The 18,491-nt window shown below is 40.1% G+C and overlaps 1 protein-coding gene across 5 annotated transcripts in view; it reads right to left on the bottom strand.

The window, feature by feature from the left end:
• The window catches only part of FAM53A (family with sequence similarity 53 member A), a 69,703-nt gene that overhangs the window by 1,599 nt on the left and 49,613 nt on the right, over positions 1–18,491 (bottom strand). The gene's annotated exons all lie outside the window — the stretch shown is intronic.

Here is an 18,491-nt window from a genome sequence, read left to right as displayed (position 1 = left end):
TTTCTCAAAGTTCCCAAATGTGCAGATAATGAGCTCCCTGGCCTCACCTCGGAGACATGAGAGCTTGCAACAAGGCAGCTGGCACATTTCGGTAACCTCAAAACAGGAGGAAGCCAAGCTCCTGCTGGAAACGTCTTGCTCCAGAGACGGCTTAATTTGTTCAAGTGGTACCCGAAAGTGAGACAAGCTCAGGAATTTGAGACCTGTTTAAATGAGGAGTATATTAAAAAACAAAGGGGGTGCTCACCTAGACTTAGAAGAGAAAACCTCAGTAAGTGTGCTACCTCTGCCCCTCAGATACAGGAACAAAGTGCCTAAGCTCCTCATGCAACCGAAATGGATGCCCGATGAGAATCCAAAGGCAGCAATTAACAAGGCCATACAGAAAGCAGAAGCTGGATTTTAGTCTGTGCATAACTTCTAAATTCTGCCTCTTGAATGCACACAGTGAGCAGAAATAGCCAAAAAGGGCTTCTTTCTAAAGCAGTAAGAGCCCGGAGAATCATGTTGTGGGGGCTCTCGATATCGTACTGGTTAAGCGACTCCAGTCTCGCATGCACACGGTGATTGTTTATTACAGCCAGATCCACAGGGAACAAAATTAACTGTTCACGCCCATTTTCAACTTCCCCCCTCAGTTTGTCATTTCTTAAGTATTTTATATTTGTTAATATATTTGTATGAAATAGGAACACTGCAACACTCATGATGTGTTATGAACCAGATGCTTTTCCAGAGCACCGGAAAATCTTTCTACTCCACCAGTGCACATTAGCAGCCACATGAGCAGCTTACCAGATCTGTTCAGTGGCTTTTAAACAAAACTTCATGAACTCAGAGGAAATCTAAAGACATTGGCCTGCCTTGCCTGTATATGACTATCAATATATCCCTACATCCAGTCTACATAGAAAGATTATTTGAGGGAAAACTGGGATAATGGTGAAAAGCAACACTTGAGTTCTGGAATTCACAGCCCAGCCAGGCTGAGGAACAAACAACTGGTAAGGGAGGTGGTTCACCATCACTGGAGCCTCTCCATAGCTAGGACACTGCAGCAGTATTCCCCAAGCCTGCACCAAATGCAAACACTGCCATGCTATGCTCTTCATTACTGCCCAGAGGTTTGTTATGCCTATAGGGTACACCAAAGCTCTTTAAGGAAGAGCGGTACCTTATAATATGCAGTAGATCACTAGTTAGCAAGTCATAGGTTTAAAGCCAGAAGGATCTGAGGGGTAACTGTGCTTGGGCAGACAGAAACAAGACTTCATTTAAGGAGCTGGTTTATGCAATTCCAGGAATCGCATCCAAAGATCAACCTTCAGGGGAAAAAAGACTGACCACAGTTCCACCAGGAGGAATTCACTGAAGTCTTCGTTAGCCTTTATCAAAACCCACATCCTATTTCACATGTAACAAAACTGATAACCTTGCATAAGCAAAAGGCTTTATACAACTACGTTTCTTTTCCCTGTTTTATATACCAAAACAGTTTTGTAACACACTGCTGTTTTCAGAACACATTTCCACATAGCTCACTTACAGCTTATGCAAGCACAAACATTTGAGCTCCTTTTTATGACTAAGAGGTGTGAACTTCTCATATTTACTTAAAAGCAAACCAGCATATTTTGAAGTAGAAAGTGTTAAAGGATATTCTAATCTTATCTCATTGCTCTGAAAAAAAGAATATATTTCCTGTTGTGCATCTCCGCACAGGGGACAATATTTCTAGTCCTTTAAATCTTACAGTAGACACTGGGAAGGAAAGGCATCAAATAAAGGAAAGCTTTCAAAGATCTGCTTTCAGTGTTTTAGCAAGGAATTCCGAGTCCCCCTTCAAAATATCTTTTATTCAATTTACTGCTAGAAATTAATCCAACCACACAGCTGTCTTTCTAGAAGGTTTGTGTACATAAATGGAAAATTGCCTGTTAGCTGCGCTGCGCTGAAACCACTTGAATGGGAACTTTTAGCTGGTTTCAACACAACAGCAAGTGCATTCAACTGGGTCTTTGTTCACCCACTTGTCACAACCGCACCGAACTAAAAATAGGTGGATTTATTATCTCGCAGCACAATCCCACTCCTTTCACAAAGCAAAAAGGTAGAAGTCTCAATGCATTCAAGCCCTCTGAGCTGCAGCTTGACATGTTACACTGGTACAGTACTACACCTTTCATGCACAATTGTGCTCTGCGGGGAGCCAGCGAGGACTTGCTCAATGGTCCTCCTTCTATAAAGGATGCTGGGCTAACAAGACAAAAGAGTCCGCAGTTGGCAATGGATAGAACTCAATCAGCTAAAAGTATTCTTTTGTGCAATGGGGGGAAAAAGGGAAAAAAAGAAACTCGGTTTTAAAAGAAGGGAGGCGATAAAATATCTGAATATTAAGAAAAAAACTTTGTACCAAAAACAATGGCAGGGAGGGAAATAAAAGAAATCTCTCTAGACCCTTGCCATACAAAGCAAACAAGAAAGGCCCAGAGTAGCTTGAAAGGAAGCTAATGTCTGTACTCTTTACTAAACCTCAAGTTCAGAAAGTGATAATACATCACCTTCCAAATATAAAAAGCAATAAAAAGGTTGGGTTTTGTTTTACTAACAAAATTAGAGCATTCGCTACAGCGGTCGAGGGAAAACCAAGTCATTTGCAGTCATTAAGACCTAGGGCATAATGGGAGCAGCAGTTCTCATGCTTCTTCCCCACGCCCCCCCCCCCCCTCACACCCCAAGCCCACCCGTTCCCCCCTCGGTTTGAATAGGGTGCAGGACACAGCTGCTCCCAGGAGGTGCAGCTGCAGCAGCTGGCACCAAGAGGAGAGCAGAGGAAGCCCAGAAGCCCTGAGCCCACCCTGCTGCCTCTCAGCAGGCATCACAACAGCAATAGCAGCTCCCTGAAGCCACAGGTTTAGGGAGAGGGAATTCATCACATTAACGAGTTACCTGGCTCACCTTCTGTCCCATCCTGAGACTCCTGCCTATGACTGCACAACATGGAGATGCTTTTTTAAGACATACTGGCACACAGGGTTTCTTCACTGTTAAGTTCTCCACCAGGGAGATGAAAAATGTGGGTAACATAGGTCCTCATGATGAGGAAACCCTGGAATATCAGCAACGGATCCAAGGGTAAAACACTGAAGAAGCCTGAGCAAGGTGCAACACAGCTTTTTCTGTTGCTTCCCTATACTTAGCCAGCTGATGAAGATGGGGAAGTTAAGCAGGCTGCACACCTCTTTGAAGGCTCCACAGGTCCTTATTTTACTTTCTGGACTTGCTTTTCCTACAGCTTGGTCAGAGTGGCTCTAAATCAAACGCCTCCTCCACTGTTGGCAACTCAGAAGCACGACATACAGCATGACACATTAGCATCTCAGTACCTTATCCCCAACGTTATCCCCAACATCCCAGCAACATTATTGCTGAGGCTAAGCTGTAACCAAGTCCAACCATGCTACAAATTCATTACATTTAAGAGATTTGATTTATGAAGCTAAGTTGGAGACTTAAAAACTTGAAATTATGCAAACTGTCACAACATAGTGGTCTTAAACACTATGTTGAATCCTGCTGAAAGCTGCCTCCTGAACATACCTCACCTGACATCACCTCCCATCACAAACAGGTGACCCTTCCTATAAAATGCGTTTTCAGTTCATGCATCCAATTAATTGTATTAGTATTTCTCAGGGTGGAGACATGTACAGTGTTTATTGCAAACCACTGGATTTTGTAGATTAAGAAATCTGTCTTAACCCCTTCATTTGTACTACACATTAAATGAAATGGTTACATAAACACCACTTCTCTTACTAACAATAAACCTTACTGTAAAATAAACCGCTTATGGTTTAACCATGACTCTTGCCTTGCACAGCTCTGAGCATTTTGTTCAGAGATAACTTTAAGAGGCTGAAGTTAGTTAAGTCCATACAAGTTAAAAACAAAGGTGACTGGGAAAAAAATCCCTGTTCAAATTAGAAGTCACTGTAAAAAAAAAGGAGCTTTTTGTAGTCAAGGAAGGTAAGTCCTCTTTGCAAAAGCAAGGGACCTAGCTAAGAATCAATACAAGCTGACACAGCAATATGAAAGTTGTTCAGTACTTTGTCTCTGCTGTATCTTCAAAAGGTAATTTTAATTTTTTTTAGATATACGTGCCCAGGAAGAGAAGTAAACTGACATCAACTCATTTCACATCAGATGCTAAACAGGATCATGAAGTAATAGGCTTTCATCTTCCACTAGCCAGACTGTTCTAGATTTAAACATTCTGCTTTCTGGTGTGGTCTACCATGAAAGCTGATCTATTTATTGGCCTAGATTTTTTTATGCTTATTCTAAGTTGTGCCACAGTATCCTTGTAAAGTTTGTTTATGAGCTGTAAGAACTTGTGATTTAATTTGGCCTTTTTATTTTGTACTATTAGTTGAAGAAATATGTCCCAATGAAATAGAAATATTTTTCTGAAATGCTGAGTTTGTCTAATTACACTCACATACACAAGGATACGAGGCTATTCATCACATGAAAGAACTCACTTGAAACTACTGGGGTAGTTAAAGGTCTACAAAATGGACAGACTGGGAAGCAGGGGGAGGAAGCACATGTGCTCAATTAATTTTCATCATTAAGTGACAAGCTAAGCCATTTAAGCAGATTAAAGAATAGTTTGAGTATATCAGTCTGAAGGTGTTTTCCCTACACTGGATTTAAAACACTACTGCCATTTTACATTATCTTTATCCAAATTAAATTTAGGTCTGATAGGGACAGGTTAGCAGAGCTAATAGACACTGAAAAGAAGCTCAGGTAGAAGGGTTTTGCAGTTTCCACAAGTCCAGCACCAGTCATCACAGAGGTCAACATTTATTACTATTTTAAAGACAAATTAGAAGCTAAGTGAGTTGATGCAATACTTAACGTAATACAGTCAAGAAAGTGATTCAATGGCAATGTTAGCATGAAGGGGGTCAATGTATATAGCGATTTTCCCCTTATGTAAAACCCAGGCCAACATTAAACTACATTTTTAAAAGTTTACAGTATGGAATTTTAATTAAGATGTTGGCATCTTACATTTTCCAAGTCTGTGGATTTGTGAACTGCAACCTTTCGCCTTTGCTGTTTCAATAAGTATAAATCACACAGTCTTTTATTATGGGAATGGGGGAGTACATTCTACAAACATCAGGCCTACCTATTTCACCTGCTTGTAATTAAAGAAGTTTCAACTGCTCTTAGTACCAGACCAGTAAGAATAAATACCTACAGATGCTATGAATTATTCCATTAGCTAACACAGAAGAGGCTCATACAGTGGGGTTTAACTGTTATAAATTGGCCAATAATCAATATAGTGTCAGATGAAGTAGAACATGACAACATTTGCTTTGTTCAGCTGAATAATACAGTGCAAGGCTTTGGCCAGGGAGAAGGGAGATAAAGCCAAACAAGACAACTGCTAGATACAGCAGTGGTCATCTGAAATGCACTGATGCATTAGAACAGAGGTTTCCTCAGAGGGAAAAGCCCCAGCACATGCAAGACTCAAAAGGCTACTGAAGTAGCAGGAAGAGCAGGCAGAGAAAAGGGTTCTAGCTCTCATCTTGCAGGGGCAGCAGCTGCAGCCTGGAGTCTCTCACAGCACCAAAGTGACTGCCTTTGCATTTTGTCTAGTTATTTTCCTGCTCCCTGTTTGACCCTATATACATCTCAAATATGCACAGGGGATTTATCCACCTCACAGATGAGCTGAAGAGCTGGACAACGTGGAACTGGGCTAAAAACTGCTTGAGCTGCACAAGCAGGAGAGGCTTCAGGCTGGCAAGTTTGCATCAAGTACATTAGTGAGTGTGGTGGGATGAAGGAACAGCTGAAGTTTGTGTTCATACGAGGATGATGAACACATCTGGTTTGGTCATAAAATGGCACAGAGGGAAACAATGGAACCACGTGCTCTCCCCAACGGAGCCGATTCATGTTTTGCCAAGGTTGTTCCACCTTTTCCAGTTCAGAAACTTCTACCTTTCAGAAAAGAAATATGAGCTCTGGAAACAAGAAGCAATTTATAGTGCACATTACCATCTTTGTTGTTAAAACTAAATCTCTACGAAGGCATTCTTTCACATTATTAGCAATAATGTCCAATTAGTACACAGATTTTTGAAAGATGCATCTAGTGTTCTGCAATTTAAACTGGGAAAAAGGAAGCATGCACATCATTAGCATGAGCTAGACACACATCTCTTCAGATAGACAACAATCGATACACCTCACTGTTGTAGTGGTAAGGGACATACCAACATTTGGAACAAGTACACTGCCTAACAGAGGACAACTGCTTGCAGTATTGCCTCTAGGTATTGCAGCATTCAGGACCTGAAAAACAAAAGACCACTTGTGGCAGCCAAAGCCTTCCAAAGCATTGGTCCCTCTGGCAGAGAAATTAAGACTTGCATGGCTACCATCAGCTCTGAAACAAGCAATTCCCTCCAAAACCCGGGATTTTACTGGGCATACATATTCTAGCTAGATGGATCCTAACAAGAAGAGGAAGTGCTGGTTTGTGGAAGCACAACTGCTCGGTCACGTTTTGAAATTCACTTTACAGTGCCGAAGTGTTCTCAAGTAACAGGGTTTAAGTCAACCGATTATGCACCACAGGACAGGATTTGACCCTCGTGGCTTCAAAACATGACCATATTGGCTTCATTTCCTGCCATTTGTGTCATCTATTTTTATAGAGAACTTCTATTCCTGAGCACTTCAGCCAAGGTCTTATTCCTGCATGACTCCGCTATGAGCTGCAAACAATTACTTTCACAACCAAATCACATGCGTTGATTTTGAGTACATCCATGTACCACCTTCTCTCAGTGTTCCAGTGCATTCGTTTTTCATCCTCAAGTCAAGTATTTAAGTTGATACGATGGGTCAAATTTATAAAAAATTAGAGGTAAACTCCGAACCCTCATTCTAAGGCTGCCCTCATTAGTTACTGACAGATGTCAGCCTCACCTATATTATTGGGTTATGCTGGCACTCCATCATAACTAGCATTTTAAGGGATTCTATAATTGGGCCATAAAGCTCACTTCTGCCAGGGAAGGGGGGTGGGAGAGAAGGCAAACAGTCTCAGCTTGGGAACAGTTCCCCCTTCCTCCGATCAATTTTCCACTACAGAAATACTCGTCCAAAACAAAGCCTTGAGATCTCGTTAAGCGACTGCACGCAGGAACACGTGGGTATAAACGCGTGCAGACAAAGTACAAGTGCCATTAGGAATCTTTTGTTCAACTCAATGCAAACACCACAATTTAACAATAAATTCTTGCAGGAACATTAATGCAAACTGTAGGTGGACTCTGACCACTAATTACTTCCAGGGACAAGTTAAGTTGAACACAACCTGTTTGCTTAGAAAGAACACAATTAACACTGTTCACCTTCAATCTCTAATAAATATACTGTATTTTTTTTTTGCTTAGCATCTGATTTTGGAACATTTTGAGCATTTTGTAACTGTGTGGCTCAAGAAGCGTTCTTGACATCAAGCAGCAAGTCCATTACAGGTTTTCAATACTGAGTCAACTTGTGCTAAAACTCGGGTTTGGTTAAAAATACATACAGTTTAGACAAGTCCGTTTATTGGCTCAAGAACCAAATCTGGAAGCACAACACTTCAACACTGGATGCTCAATAGTGTGCATTTGTGGTTTTGTTTGCTTTGTTGGTTTTTAAGTCAAGTCAGAAAACTATTTACATGGTCCTTTATCCTTCAGCTGCACTGAAAAACAATAAAATGTGTTTTAAAATATATTGTACCAAGTCAGAAGACAAGCAAAGCCTAAGCAACTTGCATGCAAGAGAGTCAATACTCAGTCTTAAAGCACTGTGGTAACACTAAAACTGAGCTCAACTTCTTACAGTACGGCCAACTTCAGTTTTTCCCTCTATTTTCTAATACAATCAGCATTTGCATGAAAAAGCTACGCGTTCAAATATTACTCACACTTTGTTTTAAGAGATTGGAAATTATTTATACTACCACAACTTCTAAGCTCCTTAGAGTACTGTAACAGCCTTAAGTTTCAGTCACATAGTCACTACTATAGCGAAAACTGAAATCAGGAAACTGGTCAGAAATCTTATTTAAAACTCAATTTCTGGTGATACTTAAGTTTTATTGCAGAAGCACGTGTCGTCATCAGCATGTAAAGAACTGTGTACTTTCAAGTATCTGAATAGACCAACTATCTGCAGCTAACACCAAGCAATCACTTCCCAGATCACTTGCTCAGAAAGCACCTGTTTACAACTGTACTCCTATAGAAATTTACATTTAATACTATAAAAACTCTTTTTGGTCTGCATATACTTGAAAAAGAGAACAAGTCAATATATTTCATATCTTAAAAATCCAATGGAAGAACAAACTGGCATCATTAGTTGATACAAACTCAATTCATTTTCACACGCATGAGACATCTGCTTTGTTTTTATCACAACTTACATATCAGTACATAGATGCAGCATGAACTGATTGATATAATGCAAGAGTAATGAAAGACAAAATGACAGTTAAACTTAAGACTTTCTAAAGTCATTTTAACAGACCTCTGTAGAGAAAAACTTAAGGTAAAACAATTTGTTTAAAGTCTTTCAGAAGATGGTGCACCAAGTCAGAAAGTGACTGTCAAGAGCAAGGGAAGCACATCTGCCCTACCATCAAGTTTCACAACAGTTAATATTCAGTATATGAAAGTCCAAAGCCTAGTTTCAGAATGAAAGGAATTCTTTTGTTACAAAATCTTTCATTATAAAGATGCAGTAATTTATTCTGATTACGATATCACAAAAAAAATACCGAGAATTAAGAGGACCCCCTTTCCCAGAATTACCTTGAGTTATACTCCAAGGTATAATTTACTCTCTAATAAGTTAAACAGTAACATTGGGATTTCCCCCCACCTCCAGATGGAGGAAAGTCACAATATCATTGATGAAACACTACTAAACTCTTCTGATAGCCACCATCTCTTGCAATTTAGAGCAAGAAACAAACCTAATCCCCTGCCACCTGCCAAAACCAGATGGTAAAACTTGAGAAAAGTGCTCTCACCTCTTTAAACCCTCTGGTGCAGCTCAGGCACATTAACTATAGGTACACTATATACAACACTGAACCACAGCTCTTAACTCAATATTGTATTGTATTCCAAACAACATCACCAATAATTTTAGCATAATCCAATTTTATGACAGGCTAAGTAATAATTAAAAAAGAAAATACCCACAGCTGGCTGAAACCTAGCTTGTGAGTTAATAGATGGCCCCTTTGCTCATAATGTCAAATGCAGCTGGTCTGGTACTCATTAGCTCTTTCAACAATGAACACTTACTTGCACATACGGGAACTTGCCAGAAAGGAAAAGTAAATCCACTGCAGATATTAAGCTGCCTCCTCCTCTTATTAGCGTATGGCTCAAGAAGCCCTGTAAACATGCAAAGCTAGTTGCACATCTGATGAAAAGCAACACAGTACTGAACAGCTCTGGGCTCTGAACAGCTTATTTTTCAGGCATTTGTTACAGAATGCCAGTTACAAAAGAGTGGGAAAAAACCTTTATCCTTAATGAGATTTCCCTCCCTTCGCTATCCTTAAGGCTTATAGTGCCTCGCTGTCAGAGCACAGGGAACCTCCAGCACAAGGGCTCACTTCATTAAACATCGTTTCAGGCCTAATTTCACATTGTGACCCACTCTGCCGGCGCAAAGAAAGCGAGACGCCAGATGCTCTCCGCGCCTGCTACCTCCGCAGCATTTCATTCACTACTCCAAAAAAAAAAAAACCTCCCAGCACCCATTCAAATCCAAGTACCCCCAGCCTGGTCTCTCCTGTCACAGGACAAAGTGCTGGCTTGTCTTCAGCTTGCGTGATGCTTGACTATCATCTCCCAGCCCAGCCTACTCCTACAGCTCCTTTCCTTCTTCCCAAGCCTGCTGGAATTTGAACTTTAAATGGATGCCCTCCATAGCAACAATAGATAAAAAACAAGCCTTTGATTGTTCATGCATTGTGGAAAAGAAAGGAGGAGATTCATCCTGGCTGTGACCTAGCAGGAACTCATCAAGCACAGCTCCCCTTCCATTGCAAGGGGATGCCTTTGCCTGTAGCTACTCATTCAAGCTCCCTGTGTCTATGTTTTCCATTCAAAGAGGATGAATTCTTCAGGTTTCCCCGTTAAGAAATTAATGTTGATCCTATGAATGAAGGGCAACACCACGCTTGGAAAGCTGCCAAAGGGTTCTGTAACACTCAGCAGTTTGGAGTTAATTCAATACTTATTGATATCTAGCAGGATTTATAGCTGCATTATTTATAAGGAAAAAAGTCACTGAGCCATATTTAGTCCCTGGTAATAAACTATTTTTAGCACCATCTGTTTTTCTAGTTTGCTCCCTTGTTTAGGCAAGAGCATACTTTTCCCCAGTTCCCTCCTCCTTACCCATTTAAAAGGATCCACAAAGCCTACACCAAAGCACAAGTAAGGATCACACTGAATATTTGTTGTGCAGCAAACCTCCTAATCACGATTTTGGAAGTAAAATTTGCTGACTAAGGAGAGTCAAGCTGATGCAACAGTACACGCTGTCTTCAGTTACAAAACTGAGCAGATTTTTTTTTATGGGAAATGCTTTTCAGAGAAAGGACATTACTATCTAGAAAGAAACAGCTGATCATTAACTGCATTAAGCCATCTGAAACATTCACACTCCCTGCACTGCTTTTCTGGGCCACAGTTGCCAAGTTTCACCCTCATTAAACCCACAGATATTTTGTCACAAGTACATTCAGCCAGGCCACTGTTAGAGAGGGAAACATGAAGTGTAAGCAGCTGCTGCCAGCACCTTGCCTCTGTAAGATGAGGTGTTTGAAGCTGCAGCTGCCACCCAGTACAAAAGCTCCCCCAGACCTCAAACTCACATTTATATTCTGCTGAGTGTGGGACATGACACTGGTGGCCTCCGCAGCATGACAAGAGGGACAGAGTGGAGGGGCTGCTGGTTCCTCGAATTCTGAGTGAAGCAAGGCTTTGGATCCTTGCATACTGATTAAGTTCTCAGAAACACACTTGATAGAAGCAACGCATTCATCTCACCCTCTTGCCTCAACAAAGTTTGTTTGTTAGCTTAAACAGTAGCACAATTATTGGAAGGCTTCACTATTAAGTTAGATTATTAGATTAAGAAACTTTACTGTAGAGCAAGGCAGAAGATTCATTAAAATATGAGCTCGTGTAGCCCTTACCCTTTGTAAAGGGCAGTAAGGGTTACAAGCTGGTTTACTAGGGCTTGCAGCACAAGTCTGGCATTCCTAGTAAATGGAAGAGATGCAGCAAAAGCAAGAATAAGCCCCAGCACGTAACACAGGTCAAAACTAAATTCCACACATGCATAATGGACAAATGCACAGCTATTTTAGCAGGTTCCAATGAAGTTCTGTGGACTCTGAAACACCTTTTGAGCATTCAATTTAACACTGACATTATATGACAGTTTTGGAGTGTGAAAGTAAAAAAAATACTGTCCAACTGATAGCCCTTGGGATGCTTCCTTTCACCCTACTACTTTATTTCAGCGGAGAAAATGGGGCTCAGCACTTACAGCAGCAAGTACCACAAGCTGCCTGACAGAAGGCCTATATGGGTACATGATCCAGAGTAGGCCACTGCCAGGATGCTGAAGCATGCTCCTGGTGAGAAGCATCTCCACACACCCCAGCAGTGACCACAGTGTCCCATCTGCTGGACAAAGTCCGGTGGCAGCTGCCCACCATGTTCCAGGAGCGGCCTTGGCCTCTCCAGGGGAAGAGCTCCAGGCCTGAGCCATTTTGACAGGACGCATCTCAAAGGACAGCCTGCCTCAACTGAGAGGAGTTCAATAAAAACTGTTCAAAGGAAAGAATCAAAGTCTGCAGTACTTTCAGTGGCCATATAAAGCACATGGACAAAAGCCAACACATACAGTAACTGTCGCAGTAAATTTAAGAGCTATTGCCAAGTATGTTTGAGAGTAAAAACTAAGCTCACAACTTGTAGTTCAATTCCCTAAGGCTGTTGCATAACCTGCAAATATGTTACAACATGAGAACAAATTAATGCTGGTGATGAACCAGGAATGTAGTCGAAGGGTCTGGAAGTCTTCAAAATGCAACTTGCTGCAAGCATTGTACCAAAGCATTCAACTTTCATGTGGGCAAGGACACTCACTTGTTTGCACTCAATGTCTATCTTTTATATAACCGTGCACTTTACCCACATTTGGAAGTAGGATGTACAGTACTACTTTTACAGAGTTTATACCTTATTAGCTAGCATGCACATGTTTCATATGATTATGCAGTAAGACATGACAGAGCCTCTAACTCAGAGTCTCAGAAAGCAAATGGTAAATGTGATAGAAAAAAGCCAGAACAGGGCTTGTTTGAAACTGCCCATCCACCCCTCCCTTTCAAGCCACATGGCCAATGGAAAGGAAAGTTATCTGCCCTTAAAAAACAGTTATCAGAAAGGACTTTGCGATTAACTCTCAAGTCCATACTTGAGAGATGGCCCGACGCCAGTAAAAAGAACACTGTCAAGTCAGAATATTCTACACAAACTCCATTTTCTGTCCTAGTCCACCCAGGGAATCTTCCCCTCCACCCTGGTGCCTGGAAGGAAGGGGTCTAAACAGTTGTGATCCACAGCTCCCGCAATGAAACCCTTTCTCAGACAATAATATCCTTACAGAGCAAGTTTATGTTAAGGTGATCTACAACTGGTTACCACCATACCAGACCACATCTTGGAAAATTTCAGAAGCCACTAGGAGATTTGCAGTTTATCCTGGTTAAGTAGCTATTAATCTGTGAGCAAAGTCTGAATTCAACCTGATTTTAAAAATAATGTTCCAAATGCACCAAAGTAGCATTAGCCAAAAAAACGTGACTTAAAGGATTTTATAGAAGTGTGCTTTTTAAAAAAAACTTGAAGCTTGTTATCCCACTTGCATTTTGAACAGTTATTACTTCAGTCTTCACTATGATCACCATTCAGCAATATGCTTCCATGTCAAGGACTCCAACCGCTGAGCATAGAGGGAAAAAGGTACAGAAGTTACATAACATGTATAATACTCTTTAAACAGCCACAAACCACTATCTCTTGATATATTCATCCTAACTTAGTTTCAAATCTAGCCTAAAAGATTACTTAACACTGAACAAATTAATGCAACTCCTAATTGCAGTGATATCCCCCTTGATAAAATACTTCTGCTAGGAAAATGGTATGCACGCAAATCTCCTTGAGAGTTTCCAGTAGCTTCCCATGTCCTACAACTGGTTTATTTTTCGAGAACACGCTGGTTTATGCCCATTACAAATGTTGGAGGCCCCTTGAACAAGTCTGTGCTATACTTCTCTCAAGCTGAAGGTGGGATGCAAAGTCTTTAGTTGTTGAGATTTAAGTGGATGCATAGTTTAGGTATTGCAAGTATCTTGTTTACATAAGATTTCTCTCCCTCCCCAAACATTTGAGAGTACAAGATTCTTCTTACTAGATCTAAATCTACCTTGAAATTTATTAAAATTGCTTTACAGTCAACCTGCCTCACTACAAGTTGCAACAAAACCATTACACTTCACATCCAGGTACCCTGTTGGCTTGAACAGTTCAGTTCTGCCTTTCTAATTTTAAAATTGAATTCTTTCTGCTGACCACTCTTCCAGGAAGAAAACTCTTCCTCAAATACCACGGTGAAGAAGTAAGCTAACCTGAATTAGGAAAACTTTTTCTCCAGGGATAAGGCAGCAACCAAGTAGTTTGGAACTCCAAGAAAAATTTAATAGTTCCTCAAAAGATGGGGATCAATTAAGTTTTCTAGTTGAGTTAAGCCACTTAAGATCATTAATTGCTACATAACTACCTAGGGTCTATACTTTCTGTAGTTAAAGTAGCTTGGGCTCAGTAAGAGAGAAGATGGAAAATTTTTTTACTTCTTCACACAGTTGCTTGAACTCTACAGGAGGTATCTCCTCTCCCTGTGAGAGGAAGCAGAACAAATTCAGTTATTTGAAAATATGAAAAGTAGAAGATAGTATTTTTTAAAAAAACAGAAAGCATACATATTCTTTAGTTATAATTTGAGGTGAATCTGGAAGTTAGACATTCCACTGCAAAACTAAGCATTTCTGTATCATTAAATCCCATTAACCCATTCCTACTCACTTGACCCCACACGTACTAGGTATTAAATTTAACAAGCTTAAGATCAGTTTACCAATCCAACTGAGGGCTTGCATGCCCTGAAAACACATCCTCCTATGCCAACTACATGAGCCTTGCAAGGCCAAAAAAACAATGTTTTTGCTCTGGGATATGCAATTTTTAAAAGCCTAGAGAATTTAAACTTCAAGCAATTTCCGGTTCTATAATAATATATGCACAAGTTACAAGGGCTACCCTATCCAAGTAATATATATTTAAAATATTTAACACAATGAACACCATGCACTGAGCACTTCCAGCACTATACAAGTCACTGCAATCTTGAAGCCCGTATTTTGATTCAGGTAAGTATCTGTATGATCAAGGACATTCTCAAGAAAACCTGCTGCGGCAAGCTTCTATGCAGAAGTAAACTGTACTTAAAAGCTGAAAGGAAGGAAAGAAAAAAATCACATTAAGGTTTTTAAAGACTCAGAACATCAGAAATGTCTGCTTCTGGTTTGATTTTATTGTTGTGCACTAATGAATCACCAGTGAGGCTGTGTTGACTATGCTTCAAGCACGTGAGATCTGCCACTCCAAACACCATAGCAGTTAAGAGTAACCTTGAAACTGTACGTAATAGGACATGACAGTTAAGCCACAAGGCACCTGTCATATTCTTTGTAAGATCTTATTTAAGATCTTTCATACTACTACTCATCAATTGTAACACTAGTTCCTATCACTTATTTTTAACCTACTATTTATATCTAAACATCCTTATAATGTACATCCTTCTAAAAGGACAAGTTTTAACACAGATTTTTTCAGTTTGCACAATACTACCTAAAGTTCTTAATTTTTATTCCTCCAGCTAAACAGTTTATCCAACAGTATTCCTGTTCAAATACTGCAAAGATTGCAAAGCTCTTCGGTTACTTACAGTTAACATGCTTTAGTTTACAAGACAGCTAAAGAGCATACTGATCAATGTAAAAACAGAACTGAAAGCTGATACAGTTAATATAACCCAACGACTAAGAGGAAGCTTTGTACTGTATCAACAACTTAGCCTGAAGAATACCTGGAATCTACAAGGGCCTTTTCCAGAAGGAAAGGACTTCTGCAGAACTTCACCTGCTTCTTTAGCAGGTTGGAAGCTACAACAATTCACGAGTGTGGTGCTGGATGTCCCTGCTATCTCTATCATCTTCTTTACCCAGGAAGAGCAAAGAAGGGAGAAAAGAGAACAACCACAACCCACAGCAGGTACAAGTTTCAGGGAAGTGCTCCAGCATTCAGGCAAGGGGACACTGAGTTGTGCCCCAGTACTGATGGGTACCAAAGTATCTACTGAAGTGAGATCTACCACTCCTCACTCCCCTTATGCCAAAGGTGTACAGTAGGTGGTAGTTCCACTACACTGAATCCCATGCAAGAACATCAGGGCCTTACGGAAATAAGCTACAAGCTTATGGAAATACACTAAAAGCAAATCTTTTGAGCTGACAAAGGCAACTGATGAAAACCTGAAGGCATTAAGCTTTCTCTACCCTGCAGCAAGGGGCATGCAGGTTTGAGACAGCATTTTCTCTACCTCCCACATTACACATCTCCGATCAATCTACATCGATAAATAAGGAAGAGGAAAAACCTCCCTAGTTCATCCTTCTCATTTCCTAACATTATGTCCTTCCATGCCTTACAAGAGGATTCAGACTTCCCAAGTTTAGGTCTAGAAATACGCACATCCAATTACGACACTGCCCTGTTAAGAAGAGGTAGTCCCAAAGTCTTAATAATTGATATATTTTGGAGGTTCATAGTTGTATAGTTTGAGAAATGAGTGCATATTATCCAAAACCAATACTTCACAGATGCAATGAATACTTCTAAGTTTTTCTAGACTTTTTTTTAATTTTATCATAGAGAAACAAACACTGAGAAAGCCATCCTAAACTACAAACATTTTCTTGCACAATAGCCAACACAATTATGTGGAAGGTTTCAACACTGCAGTATTTCTAGTCAAGGAAAACTATAGGTAGCACCACCCAGAGCAGTGATGTACCGCAAAAACTGAAAGTTACCTATTTTCAACAGTCCTCAAAGATTTACTCAACATTTTATCTCACTGCATCATGAAAACAGACCAACCTTTGTGCTAGAGGTGCTCCACGTTCAAACCTTCTACTGATGTAACCAAGAATGCCCCTTTTGCAACCCCTGTGATACTAAGATATGCTACTTCTCAAATTTTTAAAAGGAAAATGGCCATTACCAAGTGTTGGCACTTTGAGAAGAACTGATCATGACAGTCAAATGGGAAAAAAGCATTAAGAGACAAGTGTGCATTCAAAGCTATTTTACAAGTCATTAGACTTAAAAATTCACAGCCTTCCCTACTTGGTAACTGTGCTACATAGGCAAGCCTCAACTAATTTGTATATCAAGGCCTCGCTACAACTTGCCCACTTAAAATAGTTGTCAAACTCACAGTATCCTTCTGGAAAAAGGACATTTTTAAAGACCAGGTTTCTTCTGGCAATACCGCAAAGTCATTTGTGTGAAGGAACGTTAGACCTGTTTCTAAAATAAAAGTTGAGGGTGTTGCTCTCCTACAAGAAAAAGCCATTTGACAGTCTCAAGATATCCTTTATCAAATTGTCCTGTGTACCTTGCAACAGTTAAGCACAATGCAATTAAACACAAGTATAGGTGTTGAACTCTATGATCCCTATGGATCCCTCCAAACTCAGGATATTCTGTGATTTTGAGTCAACCAACGTTCACGCAGGTGGAAACAATAGTCCTAGATAAGACAACTACCAAAAAGTTGCAAAAAATTAAATATTCTTCCCCAGCTTCTGAAGTATTCTGCAGATTTTCCTTCTGACATGCTCCCTCTTTGTAATGCTCAGAAGAAAATTTTTGATGCAAAATGATTTAAGTGAACTTGCAAGAACATTAGCCCTAAAATGTTTTAGCTACATTTAACAAAATGTTGAAATCAGGTCTTAGTTTAGATCTGTTTATCAGTTTCTATATATAATTTGAGCACTTCAGTACTCAGGCACTTGAAGTCAACAAGCTTGCCACATTAACCCCAATGGTAGCTGCTTAGCATGCAGTTGGAACAAGCCAGAACTGTTGCATCTGAAGAACTGAAAAAGTCTTTGCTGTCTTCCCAAAGCTGTGTGAAGGCAGCTGAAAAAAAGCTAGCATTAGGCTAATGTAAAGATTGATGTAAAGGTCATTTCAAAGACACTGACTCATTTTGTTTAAATATCTTGAACCTGCTGTAATTAAAAGAAGTTGAGGTGGATGCAGTGGTCATACCAGTATCACAACTCTGAAAAACCTAACTAAAAACTACCTAGGCTTATGTTTCATAACGGGTGTTACAATTGAGACACCAAAAAGCTTGGGCTAGGAAATAAGGTCTTCAAAGTTTCACAGTTTAAAGTCAAAAGTACTAATTTTGTTACCACAGATTTGTCAATAAACAGTCAGCAAGTTGCTTTTCACTTAGCAAAACAAAGTTTAATACAGAAGGAAACAATATCTACTACTTGACTTTTTTACCTGCAAATTGTATTTTATCTCAGACAACTTTGCACTGGGCTAGAGTTAAGAACAGCTTTCCAGGAGCTCCATTTTGTTGTTCATCCCTTTGCTATGACAACAGGACCTCATCTCCAAGGTATCATCTTATTTGCTAGTTAACGCAAATATTTACTTGAACTATTTAATTGTACATTTAAACTAGACAGCTGATGCCTGATCAAAGCATTTTTCTGAAGTCAGGTACACAGCATAGCAGATGTGTTCACATGGCAAAGCAACCACACAAAACCTACGGTGTGATCTCCCATCCTGGGAACTGAGCAGAGAAGCTATATCCATGGCAACAGCTCATCACCCATAAAAATGCAACACCCACCAGTACCAAAACAACAGGTATGAGTCCTCACTTAATCCTGTGTTGCCCAAATACAAGCTTTTTCATCCAAATGAATACCTGTAATCTCAAGCACTGAAGAACAAGTTTGGATTTGGCTCCTTCAGTTGCACACACATGAATTAGACTAGAGTATTGTTCAGGAACTATGAAAACCAAAGACTCCAGGACCTAGGGAAAAGCATTGTGACGCGCCTTATTTTTTGGCCCTCTGCTTGCACAGAAAGATAGAGGATTCTCAAAGCCTAGAAAGGAAGCAACTAGCAACA

This window comes from Cygnus olor, chromosome 4 (genome assembly GCF_009769625.2).
Source record: "Cygnus olor isolate bCygOlo1 chromosome 4, bCygOlo1.pri.v2, whole genome shotgun sequence".
In the NCBI taxonomy this organism is placed as follows: domain Eukaryota; kingdom Metazoa; phylum Chordata; class Aves; order Anseriformes; family Anatidae; genus Cygnus; species Cygnus olor.
The sequence above is the reverse complement of the archived record's forward strand: the minus strand, read 5'-3'. Positions and strand labels throughout refer to the sequence as shown.